Source organism: Mesoplodon bidens, assembly GCF_964165515.1.
Source record: "Mesoplodon bidens genome assembly, chromosome: 8".
NCBI classification, from domain to species: domain Eukaryota; kingdom Metazoa; phylum Chordata; class Mammalia; order Artiodactyla; family Ziphiidae; genus Mesoplodon; species Mesoplodon bidens.
Window position 1 is genome coordinate 17,850,840 of NC_138165.1, and position 13,379 is coordinate 17,864,218.

The following is a 13,379-nucleotide window of genomic DNA, read 5'->3' on the forward strand; positions in this document are numbered from 1 at the left end:
CTTTTATTGTTTTGAGCCTAGTCATACTGCAATTGCCAGTGTAACGATTTCCTTGGAAAACTTTTGACTAAAGAACCATCTGTTTTGAATGATTTTAGTATGGATTAGATGATCCCATGAGGTGTCTCCCTGCTCTACCATTCTTTCCCTATTGGTGCCAGAACAACAAACCTCACATACTTGTATCAGGAGTTAGAGTAGCCAGAAATGATAGAATTTCTAGCTGTAGACTTACTCAACTGAGGAAATAACCATGGAAAGTTTATTCCAAAGTATTGCCAGAGTCATTATTCTAAAAGGTTTAACTGAGGAGGGCTCAAATGCCAATATTCAGGACAAAACAACTCCAATGAAGTCAGTGGCTTTGGAACAAATATTTGGACCATTTGATAACTTAAGTGACAAGTCTAGCTTCTGGTTTTCCTTCTACTCAATTCCTTCTCCCCTCATCCCCCCAAAGTAAATCTGTTACTGCCAGAGGATAAAAATTCTTTTCTAATCTACTTTCACAGGTAGGAGACTGACCAAAAGCTCCATGGGGTCTTAATTAAAGTTTTCCATTTTGCTAAAACATAAGAAAGAAACACTCTACCTTTATTTCTGAAGTCTCTAGGAACAACTTTAGCCTGATATTGTATTAAAATACAACATTCAAAATAATATCTGGCAATTTTCTTGACATTCCAGAGGCATACTTGAAATAAGTGATGCCAAAAGGAGCTAAAAGTGGTGAAGGAAATTACAGAAGTGTTTGACTATCATCCAAAAGTTTCTAACAGAGGAAAATTTCCATCCACCCCACAATCATCTTAAGGCTTTGTACCAAAGAATGCTAGAGATTTTAATTGGCTGGCAAAATACATAGCAGGTGGCAAAATATTTTTTACTTGGTAGCTAAAACATTTTCTTTTTCTTTACATACTTGACCGTTTTATAAATAACAATAATAATTAGAAAATTAAAAATCAGGAACAGGAAACTATATTCAATATCCTGTGATAAACCATAATGGAAAAGAATATGAAAAAGAATGTGTGTGTGTGTGTGTGTGTGTGTGTGTGTGTGTGTATATATATATATATATATATAAAACTGAATCACTTAGCTGTATAACGGAAATTAACACAACATTGTAAATCAATTATACTTGAATAAAATACATTTTTTAAAAATCAGGAATAATTTATATATGATGAAGTCCTCTATTTGGAAACAGCAAGGTTCTTCAATCTTTTATAGCAAATAGAAACTCTTCAGTGCTCAAGTATTTGATTCTCTGGTCTCCCCTTGTGTCTCCCTGCCCCCACTGGAGTACTGTGAACAACCTTTCATGCTTATTCTTATGAATCAACATGAAATTTGACAACACTTTCCCTTCCTCATTTCAGATATGACTCATTGCTCTTGGTGTAATCCCCAAGGACCAGAAGCTCTACTTTAAAGTAACTAACAAAAGAAGCACCTTTAATTCAACCTGGTTTACCCAGAGAACTCTAATGGTTATTATTCACTGCCTTCTTAAGTATGCATTATAAAGCTGAGTGCTTGAAGTGTCCTCTCTCCAGCTTTCCCTGGGGAAACCAATGCAGAAAAGCTGGAGAGGTAACCTGACTGATAAGTCTTAGACTTGAAGTTTATCAGCACTTCTACTTAACCATCCATTATCTCTAGGATGCTATTGGATTTTAGCTTTGGGAGCATTTAATTTATTTTCAAGATTTTGGATCATCTTCCCTTCAGACCACTCTGACTTTGCATACAAAAAGTAATAGATATGAGCTTCTTAAAAGCCTTTCCAATTTAAAGCTTGACCCCTTTTCTGCTTTGTGATAACCACTACCCCACCCTCCAGTCTCTCTCAGACTTAGAAAGTGCTGTGGAGCTCAATTCACTACAGAAATCTTAAATCATCTAGAAAAGCCTGTGGTCTTTCAAACAATACTCAAATAAGAAGGAAAAAATCATATGGTGCTCTAACTAAAATTCTACTTACCCTTACTTGAAAATAGGAAAAAATAAATAAAAAGCTGAGGCCCCTTTACTTTTCCAAATCCTAGAAACATCTAGTGCTGAGAGAAATTGTTTCTTGGTTTAGAAGATGAAAAGAATTAAAGTTAAACAATGATCCTTTTTCCATTTCTTTAAAAAAAAAAAAAAGGCCGGCAGAGGCAAAAGCTCTGTTGGACAAATTGTTTCAGCAGATGTTCATTGTCCCAGGGAGAAAACAGCCCCTACTTTGCAGCTTAACACTTGCAAATTTAGAAACTTAAATATTTTTAACTTGAAATGGTCCATGTGGTATGAGTGAGATGTAAGTATTAAAATCATTTCTATGAGCAAGTGGTTACATTTTACTATTAGGTCCATAGAATGCTGACAACTGGTGTTATATCATGATATGGTGACGCAACAATTGTCACCCACCTGCACTTTCAAGCTTCTATAGTTTTTCCCCCCAATCATTTACAATAGCACCCTGGAAGAATATTAATAATTATACTAACATTTAGAGAGTACTTATGATGTGCTAGGTACTCATAATTATCCTGTGATATAAGTACTGTTAGGATGCCTATTTTAAAATGTGGAAACCAAGACCCACAAAGATTAACTTATCTAAATCACAGAGCCAAGAAGTGGTGGCGATGGCATTCGAATGTAGGCAGCTTGACTCTAAGACAGGGATAGTCAAACTTTTTCTGTAAAGGGCCAGATAATAAATACTGTAGGCTTTTCAAGCCATAACACCTATGTTGTAACTACTAAACTCTGTCTTTGCAGAATAGCAGCCTAAGACAATATGGAAATGAGTGAGCATGGGTTATTCCAAGAAAACTTTATTTATGGACCCTGAAATTTGAATTTCGTATAATTTTCATGTGTCACAAAGTATTATCCTTCTTTGAATTTTTTTTCCACTGTTTAAAAATGTAAAAACAATTCTTACCCCATGGGCTGTACAAAACCACAAGACAGTCTGGATTTGGCCCACAGACTAGTTTGTCGATCTGTGCATAAATCTCTTAAGGACTATTTTTCTAGTAGTGTCTTTTTATAATTTTTTTAAAACATCTAATAGAACTATATTTACATTCTAGCATTATCAAGTTATGTCAGACTTTATCATATAAAATTATATTTTGGGAAATAAGATTTGCTTTTTATATTATATGTATTAGATTAGAACATAAGAAATTTGCCAGTATTAGACTATTTGACCTATAAAAGTGATAATTTTATATGTTTCAGCATAATATTTATAAATGTCTGTTGTCTTAGGAGGTAACACTTATTTTATTAGAACAATAAAGCATAGGCTAGTGACCAGGAAAACATAAACAATTCAAGCATCAAATGTGTGACAAACTAGATGATTGTTAAGGTTCCTTTAGAATCTTTTCTATGAATTGAATTATAATAGTCTAGGAGTTGCAAAGAAAGGGGAACATCATATTACCACATAGTTTCTCTGTGACAAGTACTAAACTGTAATATCTCATTTAGTTTCCATAATGACACTACGAGATAAGTGTTTTTACTGAGTTTATGGTTGAGACAATCTAGGTTCTTGCCCACATTCAGTGCACTTATAGATGGCAAAGCCTGGACTTGAACAAAGATGTTTCGCTCACACAACAAAGGTAATTTCGCTGTAATCTGTCAGTACCACTAAGACTTTTAAGATTAAAAATTAAAAAAAATTTTTTTTCAAAATTATTGCTAGAAAACTAGTTGTAAGGCATAATATTAGAATTTCTCTCATTTTCAGTAAACTCCAGAAAATATACTCACACAATTTTTTAACATTTTTTGTAGCTACATTTATATTGTTTCTTTGGAATTTTTTTATACTAATAACTTCCTACTTAGGTATGATCTCTATTTTTAAATAGAAGAGCAGAAGAAGGTGAGAATCATAGCTTTTGGTAAACAGAACTTTCATAAGCTAACTGATTACTTAAAACTGATAACTTTACAAAGTCTGAGAATTTTAGAGCATCAAATCCCTTTTTTCACATTTTAACATATTAGAACTTTTAACTCCTATATATACTAAGAAAACAATTCTGCATTTGAAAAAAGAAAAAAAAGCATTCAGGAAGGAAAGAAACTACAAAGTAAAATCAAAAGAAATATCTGGATCAGAACATTAAAATTATAATACCTTGCTTCATTTATGCTTCTCATTCCTTATCCAAAGAAGAAACCAATAACTTCATCAGTGGCTATTGAGGAATAAACTATGACATAAGTAAGAAATTCTGAAGAATTCACCAGGGATAGAAATATCTACCCAAGAAAATGAATTACTCTGAGTTATGGTTACACTGGAAAGATACATTACAGCTCTTTTTCTTTTATCCTTCTTTTTTTCTTTTCTTTTCCCTTTTTTCTTGGCATAGCAAATAAAATAAATTTCAGGCATGACTAGCCTCTTTCCACTCACAATTTTCCATCTTTACTTTTATGTCTTTTTTTCCTAAATGCCAGATTGACTTTTCTTACTAACATTATTTCAACTCATCAAACATTATATTTCCCTTCATTCAAAATTCACTTCAAAAGTCAGTCTTCTCTAGAATATACATCAAGCAAGTTGAAATTAGAGACATCTGCCAGAAAGTGAAATTCAAAAATTAATGAAAAGGTTCTTGGCAGTCCCCAAGAAGCAGAGGGTTTATATGGAAAAAAAAAAAGTATGAACAAACTTTTGCAACTATTTATATAGTTATAATGCATCAGATTCTGTTATTTTGTTTTGAACACGTAATAGACCAGGATCAAAAATGGTTGAAGAAAGGGGGATTTGGGACCTTCTGATTTCCACTAGAATGTAATCACAACAAAAATGGGATTTTTATTTTATTCATTACTGAATTCGCAACTAAAACAGTTTCTGGAACATGATAGGTGCTCAATAAATATATATAGAATGAATGAATGGTTATTAAAGAGTGACTTTGGACATGAACTCAGGAGCACAACAGTTAAACAGATGATATTATTGTCTTGCCTTAATGAGTCCTTTATTCACAAGTAGAAGCAATGAGGGAAATATTGTACAAGTCATTCAGACAAAGCACTATTTAGTAATATGGACGTGACATGAGTTTAAGATAATGTGACCATTGTCATGTTTATTCTGGTAATAATCAAGGAAGGGAAAACTGGACAATCCAGTTAGATCATGATTCCTAGACTTTATATAGGCAGATTCCAGAAAGTTCAATTAAAAATTAGGGGGCTTCCCTGGTGGCGCAGTTGTTGAGAGTCCGCCTGCCGACGCAGGGGACACGGATTCGTGCCCCAGTCCGGGAGGATCTCACATGCCGCGGAGCGGCTGGGCCCGTAGGCCATGGCCGCTGAGCCTGCACGTCTGGAGCCTGTGCTCCACAACGGGAGAGGCCACAACAGTGAGAGGCTCGCGTACCGCAAAAAAAAAAAAAAAAAAAAAAAGAAAAAAAAAATTAGGTGTGATCTTGTAGGCCAATATTATAAATAAAAGGAATGAAGGCACACGCGATTTCAGATTTTTTAAAACAAAAACTCTAACCCATAATCATGTATTTAGCCAGTCTCAGTCTCAGCATTATTGACGTTTGGAATCTGATACTTCTTTGTTCTAGGGAGTATCCTGTACATTGTGAGACGTTTAGCAGCAACCCTGGCCTCTACCCACTAGATGTTGGGAGTACCACACCCTCTCTGTTGTGCAACCAAAAGATATCTTCAGACATTGCCAAATTGAGAATAACTGCTCAAAAGGAAGGAAGAAAAGATAGACAGTATTCTCAGGTTTTAGAAATACTTATAAACACACCGAGAGATGAATGGATAAACCAAATATGGTTTGTGACTGCTTCAACCAATAGAGGACAGTGGATATGATTTTGGAGGCTAGTCGTAAAGGCCATGCAGCGTGTGCCTTCCTTGTTGGAGCTTGGAACACTTGCTCTTGGAGCCCTGAGTTGCCACATAGGAGGTCTAATTACTCTGAGGCCACCATGCTGTGAGGGAGCTCCAGTCACTTGGAGAGATTGCTTGTAGGCACCCTGGTTAACAGTGCCAGCTGAGTCGGTAGCCTTGGTGCCAGACAGGGAGTGAAGAGTCTTCAGATGTGTCAGGCTCCGGCCATTCAAGTCACATGCTGCCAATCAGTTCTTCACAGCTGGAGCTCCAGACATCAATGACCAGAGATAAGTTGCCCCCATCCCCTGCACTGTGCCCTAGCCAAATTCTTGACCCACAGAATCTGTGAGTGTGATAAAATAGATGTGGTTTTGTGCTGCTAAGTTCTGGGTTATAGATAACTGGAACAATCAGCTATTCTGTTCCCCTTCTCAGAGACAACCACCATTACCAGTTTCTTGTGTGTTCTATCAAAGGTATTTTATGAATATAAAATCACATATTTAAATTATATTTTTAGTATAAATGGCTGTACACCACATACTTGTTCTGCACTTTGATTTTTTTCATTTAACGGCATATCTTGAAGATTCTTCAGCTACACATATAGAGTTTCTTCATTCCTTTATAGGGATGCATACTATTTTATTATGTAAATATTTCATAATTTAAATAATGAGTTTTCTATTGATGGACATTCAAATTGTTTTCAATCCTTTAGTTTTATAAACAGGTAGCAATTGCTGGAATGACATTTGTAATTTTTGTGACATTGACTGATTGCTCTCCATGGGGGTTATTCTGTTTTCCTCTCCTAATAGAAATTTAGTTTCCTCAAAAATACCTTGTTCTGTCAAACTTTGTTTTAAATCTCTGCCAAATAAATTGATAAGAATGAAAAAAAAAAGAAAGAAATACTTATTTTTATTTATTTATTTATTTTTATGGCTCACAGGCCCAGCCGCTCCACGGCATGCGGGTTCTTCCCGGACCGGGGCATGAACCTGTGTCCCCTGCATTGGCAGGTGGACTCTCTACCACTGCGCCACCAGGGAAGCCCAGAAAGAAATACTTAAAAGCAAACATGGAGGAAGGAACTTATAAGAGTGATTCAAAAATCATATCACTGCAGTTGAGAAGCTTAAAACCCCAGTTTTAAAAAAAAAATTAAGAGCAAAAGAAAGGAATGTCTCCTCTGGCTTACTGGAGCAAGATAAAGTTTGGTGCTGATTGTGTATAGATAAATAATAGGACCATTAAAATTACTGAAATATTTTGCATAATCTTCTCTGTTTAGACAAATAATCTTCTAATATTACAAAGACCATTTTTAGGTAACAGTAAGAAAACACTGTATTACTTTATACATTATTCTGGATTTCTAAAGTTAGGTAAATTTCATATCAAAAGAGTATGGGAAAATTATCAAAGGCACAATAATGTTTTTAGAAATCTTTGAAATTATTTTGAGTTGTACCATAAAATAAACAATCCCAATTTCCAAAAAATTTAAAAATAGGTGGTGTTAAAAAAAATTGATAACCTACTTAGTAAGTATCCCTGAAATAATTCTAGAACAATCAAAGACATGCTGAGTGCCTGACATAGAAGAATTGACTGTCAAAACCCTTGAGTGCATGGTATGAGATATGTCAAATTAATCTCATATTTGACTGAGTTTCTTAAATTGTAGATCAGAGTAATGCTATAAATGCAGTGTATCTTGATTTCCACAAAGGCTTTGTGAAATACCCTTAGGCTATCTGTGTTCTTGCAAACAAACTGGAAAAGCATGGGCTGATTGATAATAGTTTGTTTTCCCTACACCACGAGCTAACTATTCCTCCTACCTTCATAGGCTCACCTGTTATAATGCTTTTTGGGAATATGTAGGACTTCTCAAAATAAAGTTTCAAAGCCATTAGACTCAATAATCAATAAGTGCCTTTCAAAGTCTATCATTTTATGGTATTTCAGTCACTGTCGTCTACAAACTGTCAGTGCAATTCAGTCTCTTCTTAATTAAGGTTGAACAAAAATTTTATAGACTGATTCCCATCCCATCCTAGGTGGACCTCATTCTTTTTGTAAAATTCTTAATCCACAGAGAAACAAATCAATATCAGTTAATATTTAATTTAAAAAAATACCATTCAGAAATAAAAACAAGATTTATTGTTACACTGTTAAATATATTTAATAGTTTATTAATGTCACAATCACTCTGTTATACTTACAGAGAAGAACTGGTGAACTAGGTGGGAAGAAATCTACCTGTAAGATATTGTATCAGTCTGACTTCTACTCCACTCCACCCATTCTACATATTCACCTGTCACCCTGCTCCAATAAATACAAAATGACTAGGCAAAAATTTTACCAGCATAGATATTTTAAGCACCATAATACCAACAATATCAAAAGTATATTGTCAGGTCAAAGAGAACTTTTTGACAAGGTAAAAAAAGGGAATGTAAGCTAGAATGGAATTGTTTAATTACATCTTACCTGGAAAGAAATGCACTGTTCCAAAAATGGTACTAAGTCACACCAAGTATACATAACTACAAACCATGCATTTATTTAAATGGGCTGCTTAATTTTACTACTATGTAAATAAAGAATACAGTGTAATGAATTTGTGATAACTGATGATACTATGATTTGTTATTTTAGTTTAAAATGTATACAAATTCAAGAAAGGAGACTCCAATTTGACAAGTTAAAAATAAATTGGGCTTCCCTGGTGGCGCAGTGGTTGAGAGTCCACCTGCCCATGCAGGGGACATGGGTTCATGCCCCAGTTCGGGAAGATCCCACATGCCCCGGAGCGGCTGGGCCCGTGGGCCATGGCAAATGAGCCTGCGTGTCCGGAGCCTGTGCTCCGCTAAGGGAGAGGCCACAACAGTGAGAGGCCCGCGTACCACAAAAAATAAATAAATAAATAAATAAATAAATGGATGGATGGTTTGAATGTCATATTCAACTATCCCTTCACTGATAGTGAGTCACATTATTGCACAAAATAGTTTCCTAACCAGAGTATTGGTTCACTGGTGGAAAACCCAAATCACATTATCATTAAAGGCATGCTGCAATGCTTTCTTTCCAGCATCAGCTAGGGTTCATATTGCACAGGCCATCTTTATACTCAGTTGTCTTCAAACTCTGAACAGATGGAAACTTACTTAATGAGACGACAAATATTTGACCTGACTTGTATCCATTACAATGATCTTCCTTGTAAAGGAAATATATTCCTGGGAAATCCAGAGCCATGCAGGAGAGGAGGTAAAATATGACTTTGAAAGAGAGGATCAATAACAGCGCTCAACTAGGTTCCCTGCAAATTTGACAAAGCTTGTTTTCAACATATAGTCTATGTAAGCTGTGTGATGTTGTGAGTGTAAGTTCACAGGATTATAGAGTTCAACCTAACCCTGTGAAAGTGTGAACTCTAAGAGTGGGAGGATGAATTGACCTAACAAACTCAATATACAGGGTCCTCGTCAAACACTTATCCCACATTATTACACACAGTGAGCAGTACTTTGCCTGGGAGCAACTAACCTTGAATCAAGAAATGATATTTTCCTTCCTGAGAAAGAAGGGTGCATTTTTTGTTTGTATCATATGTATTAGTAAGCTACACTGAGTACAGGACCCTGATTTTATCTTCATCTTTTAGACAAAATCATGAGGAAAATAGCCAACAGAAAGGCATTGTTTTTAAGAGAGACAGGTAACCAAGTTATACATAAGTCTTCCTTTTGAAGTTAACAAATATAAAGTCAATTTCTCAGCTGGAACCAGTCAGATTTGAAATCTTTTCTCCAAATAGAAATAATGATATTTGCTTCCATAGCAATGATTTTAGAATTTCAACCCTAAATACACTCACAACTTATTGGTTTACCTGTATCTACTACTCTGAAAACAATGAGAAACAAACTCTAGAGCCTGTCTCACAGACCTCAATTATTAGGGCTACCTCTTTAAAAACTTTTTTTCCCTCAGAACCTTCAGCTGGAAGAAAATCAATTTAGCACGATTTTACTTGAAGCTATCCCAGGTAAAATCATAATTTCATATTCACCCATTCACTCATAAAAGCATTTAAGAGATTTAGGAAAAGTTAAGCATAAGGGAGAAGATAGCACTTTCAAATAAATCCACATCTTACCTGGTAAATTGAAATGGAACAATACCCCTGAAATCCTTCTTGACTTGCACTCCTCTGCTCAAGGGACAACTAAATCACAGCAGCCAATATTCTTAAACCCTGAAAGAAAAATCAGGAAGCTTGATCTGTGCACATAATGGCCTGCATAATGTAAGAAAGCGCCGTTTCTTGGCAACTAGGAAACAATCCTTTTCAATTAACTCACAGCAATTGGCCCACGTTTGTTGTGAAACAGAGAGTAAAGAAAATGTTTTAAGAACTCAAAAGAACCTGGTAATAGCTCACCAAGAAAGCCATGTCAGTTTGTTCATTTTGAAAAGTATTTTAATTAATTGACTGCCCATTCTATTTGCCTAACCCTTTGCTAAGAACTTTCATTGACCTACCTGTCTCACTTCCTTGTTGCATTATTTACCTAAAACCCCAGTCCTGAAGAGTTGCACTTATTGTTGCAGCAACACAGTGAAAAGGTGAAAGATAATTCTAGCAAACCAGTGGTATGTAATGTTATCCTGCCTGCCATTTTGCATACCATAGTTTGCTTTCTACAACATCAGCTTGAATGTAGCCCTGGATGCTCACTAAGATACATAATTCAAAACAGTTGTATGCTATAGTCTGCGTTGTTAAAGACCACCTCCAGCAGGCATTAATTTTAGGTGATAGGTAGGAAGTGCCGCTGGGGTAGGTTAATTTTGTGCTGATTTAACTATTTTGGGTGATTCATATATCATATACAGCCGTCCTTGGGGGAGTTTGTTCCAGCCCCCTACCCCCCGCCCCCCACCGAGAATAACAAACTCCATGATGCTTAAGTCCCTTATGTAAAATGGCGTAGTATTTACACACAACCTATGCACATCTTTCCGTATACTTTAAATCTTCTCTAGATTACTTATAATACCTAATACAATATAAATACTATGGAAATAGTTGGAAGTATAATGTAAATGCTGTGTAAATAGTTGCCAGGCACGTAGCAAATTCAAGTTTTGCTTTTTGGAACTTTCTGGAATTTTTTTCTTCAAATATTTTTGATCCGTGGCTGGTTGTATCTATGGATGCAGAACCCACAGATATGGAGGACCAACTGTACTTGTGAGAATCTGATGAACTCTTTGGATAATCTTCTTAGGGTGCTTTGCATTCTTCCATACATACTTGAAATTTAATATATTAATAGGGGTCTGTATGTGGGACCCTTATTTAAGAATCTGTTCAAAAAGGCAAGTGGTAAGGAAAATATGTTATACAGAGATAATTTTGCTGTTAATCAAACTTTAGCAGTACAAATGGTAAAGTTTTAACTATCAAGTATGACTGTATCTCCCAAATGAGAAGACATTTTAAGATAGATAATTTCCATATCCAACTACCCAACTAAAGCCAACTTGGATGAATTTTGTCTTCATTCCCACCCCCCACCCCCCGCCATTTTGCCAAGATTGACCAAGAGTGTCTGTTATGGTGTTTACTTTCAACAGCTCTTTTCGTTTTTCCTTTCATCATCCAATTCTCCCTAAAATGTGTCAATCTGGTCGTGCTATCATTAATAGGCGATTCTTCTTAGGTAATATTTTTTAAAATATAACCTTTTGGAGGGATTATCTTCACACAAAGCACTTTCTCTGTTGGTGAGAACTTGAGGCAGTGTTGTAAACTGTTGAAGGTGATGTATTTGGGTAGACCTTCTGGCACCTTCAGATCACATTCCTTGACAGCTGTGTACACTTTCCATGGACATAACTGGCTGGGATAATTTTGTGTTTCTTCAGCTTTCTGACTCTTCCACTTGCTAGCTCCATGACCTCAGGCAGATTTGTTAAACATTTTGTGTCTCAGTTCCCTTACCTGTCAAATGAAGTTAATAATATTTACATCATAGGGTTATTTTGAGGATTGACTAAAATTACATATGTAAAGCTTCTTAAAACAGTGCCCAGCAAATGGTAAGTGCTCAAAGGCTAGCTATATTATTAACATCATTGTTGTTGTTGTTAGCATTTCTGAACTAAGTAACTTTCAAGGTCCTTTTCAGATTTAGGATTTCCAAAATCCTGTGTAATCCTTACATAAAAATCTAAAGTAATGTTAAAAAAAGCCTCTTGAGGCATATAATATAAAATTACTCTTCTTCCTTTTTTTATAGATAAAACCTCATTTATCATCTAATATGTCTAATTTAGAGCTTTTGTATGCCTTTCTCACTAATAAAGAAAAACGCACAATTTTTTGAAAAGTCAAAAATCTCTTTATCTTTCTGAAAAATTCATTCATGTTAAACAGATTGATTTAATTTAACCAAATGCATAGAGAAGAAGAAATTCTGCAAGAATCTTTTCTAAGACATTTTATTATGTGCAATGCAATTATAAAAGAATCACAAGCTTTTCTTCTTATATTCTTAAAATGTATGGACCATTGCTTCAGCTTTTGGCATCCATTTGGATGTATTTTTAACCAGCAGCTGCAGATCCTAGTATTTGAGAGGAAATGCATGCTTTTCTGTATTCGCTATAAACACAGTCCATCCAGAGTGGCCATAAAGACTCCATCTGATCCTCTCCAGCTTAAAAGGCAGGTTTAACCTTAGGTCTTGACCAAATGCACTGTGCAGCTTCCTCAATCGAATACCATGCCATATCTCTGCTAGGAAAAAGTTCAACATTATTCTAAGAGGCCAAATGAACCAACCTTCTTTGGAGGAATTGAATTCAGCTACTCGAGGAGATATTTACCATCATATGCTTGGTACATGGAAGTGCCTCCCTTGTTTTTTATTTCTAGCAGTCTTGTTTGCCTCAGTATCTTGAAATAGCAAATTCTGGCACAGGGGAAATTACCTATGAAATGTGCAAACAAACTGAAAGGACAATATTTGTTTAAAAGTACCTAACTCTGGAGGGTAACAGAAATACTCTGGAAAACATCAATCTAGTGTTTCTCTTCACAGAAGATTGGATGTAATATGAAAACAGTGCTGCATAAGCTACTGGGAAGTGTGAATTCCTCATCACAAATTCTATAACAGTCTAAGTCACAGAGTTATTTCCCTTCCGTAACTCTGAGAAAGTCCTCAAAGTTCAGTGCTACCAATTCAAACAACACAAAACATAGCATGATATATAGCATTTATTAGTAACTTTTGAGTACCTTTATTTCTAATTCAATATAATGTTGAAAAATGATTCATCATGGGAAATACTAAAATTTAAATAAAAATAAAATCAATGCTCTTACACAAAAAATATAGAAGTCACAGGTAATCCTTCTACAGCTTATAAAT

At 35.3% G+C, this 13,379-nt stretch overlaps 1 protein-coding gene across 3 annotated transcripts in view; it reads left to right on the plus strand.

Moving 5' to 3' along the window:
• The window catches only part of LOC308621465 (uncharacterized protein), a 196,456-nt gene that overhangs the window by 50,823 nt on the left and 132,254 nt on the right, over window positions 1–13,379 (plus strand). For all 3 annotated transcript variants that reach the window (XM_081242040.1, XM_081242042.1, XM_081242041.1), the window contains one exon: window positions 1,389–1,442. The gene's annotated coding sequence lies outside the window, so the exon portion shown is untranslated. The remainder of the gene's footprint in view (window positions 1–1,388; window positions 1,443–13,379) is intronic.